Consider the following 2,044-nt stretch of genomic DNA (forward strand, 5'->3'; position numbering starts at 1 on the left):
TTTCCCCTAAATAAACTGGTCTCTATTATTACTTATTACATATGAATGTTGCTTATCATTCCCAACTACTCATTACCTATACACATATAGTATCTATTTAAATATGTATATGTGTGCACACACATTCATTTTTGGAAAATTATTAAAGACTTTTATTCTTTTATTTAAAATAAACTTAACACCCACTGAAAAGTGGACAAAAGCCCTCTAATAAAATCTTAAAATATGTGTGTACGTATAGTCAACTTTATTTCTGAATACTGTACAAATAAATTCTTTTCCAGTTTAAAAATCTACAGTGGCCATCCAGTTACAAATTGAAACAGAAGAGAAGATATAGACTGATTGTCATTTGGGCCATGCTTTAATTACTGTTTCTACATGCACTGACTTGCCCACCTTTTTTTTTTTTTCTGAGAAGGCCAAAACATCCCTGAAGATCTATTGCTATTTTTATAGCAATGTGTTTTATTTTTATGGAAAAACCTGAAAAGCAAAGAAAGTCCACAAAAGAACAGTCATAGCAAACCAGAGACAATGCATTTTTTCTCATTTATTCAAATTCACTGCAGGAAGTAAACACTAAAAGATTAAAAAACAAAACAAAAAAATTCACACTGCAGTATGTACAATTTCATGACATCACATGAAGAAATTAAATTTCTAATAAAAATGACAAATTATATTACTGAGCAGATTGCATCAAAATTGGTTGTGTAAACCCCAGAATTCTTATTATGAATGGTAATGTGCTTGTATTCCAGTATTTGCTAATACTAGAATACTTCTGGTATGTTTCCAGTGGGATTAAAAAATTCATGAAAGTAGTTGTGTAAATTCTTTATGTTGAAAAGTGGTTGACTTGATTTAAAAAAAAAGAAAGAAAAAATTTAAGACTCTTGGATTCAAAGCATTCTTCCACAAAGCTTAAACCACAGAAGTCATGTCCAGAAATGGAAAACTGTCATGTTGGGATGAACATCTGATCTGATTTGTTAAGACATTTTGCCAAATGCACAGATGCACAGGGTCCCCCATGCACTTTTCATGCAGCAGGTAATCACAACTTAAATAAAAGGTTATTCTATACATTTGTCCAGACTTGCAACTGTATACATACATGCACAATTTTTAAACCTGTGTGATTATATTTACACTTATACATGGAATATACAGGAACCAAAGAGATTAAAAGGCTTTTCTGTTGCATTAGAACAATACAAAATATGTATTTTTCATTAAGGAAATCACTATTTACATCGCCTTTAAAAACCGATTTTAACATCTTCATGTAACAAGTCAATATATATATATATACATTTTATATATATATATATAAAATATATTCTCTCACCAGTTTACTCTTCTGTAAGATGCAGCAGAGAATAAACAGGTAACGAATGCTACCTTACTGATGCCAATGACAGCTGTAGTACCCTTTCACAAATGACTTCATCAGGAAGAAATTGTCTAGATTATCTAAAATAGTCCTTGAAAATGTGTATATGTGCATCCTTGTATCTACATATGCATAAACAAAGTGAATCTGTGGATGTATGCCCTTTCTCACTGTTATTCTTTGAAATCACCCTAAACTCAAATTGGGGGCATTCTCTAGTAAATCAGAACCGCATTCTTTGTGGTCACATTTATTTAAGTTTAACATATTCTCATTTCCTTAACTGTTAACAACAAAAACAACCAACCAAAAAACAAACAAAAAAACAGTAATGCTGGCCCATCATGTTCTTTTCCCTGACCTAAATTTCACTCCCTTGTAAAAAGGCCATTTCCTCCTAACCAATGGAGAATACCCACACTTTTTTCTGACATACCTCTAAGGCTCCAGACCTTTCACAATGACCAAGAAAAATGACTTAAAAGCTTACTTACATAGTGTTGACAATAAGATCGTCACATTATGGACATGGAGTAGAACATATTCACTGGCCAGTGGAATTTCATGTCTGAATAAGCATATGCCTTCACCTCTCCATGATCTAGCACAATATGCACTCCTGTTATTGTATAATATTTCCAGTAA

Source organism: Propithecus coquereli, unplaced genomic scaffold (genome assembly GCF_000956105.1).
Source record: "Propithecus coquereli isolate 6110/MARCELLA unplaced genomic scaffold, Pcoq_1.0 Scaffold263, whole genome shotgun sequence".
NCBI lineage: Eukaryota > Metazoa > Chordata > Mammalia > Primates > Indriidae > Propithecus > Propithecus coquereli.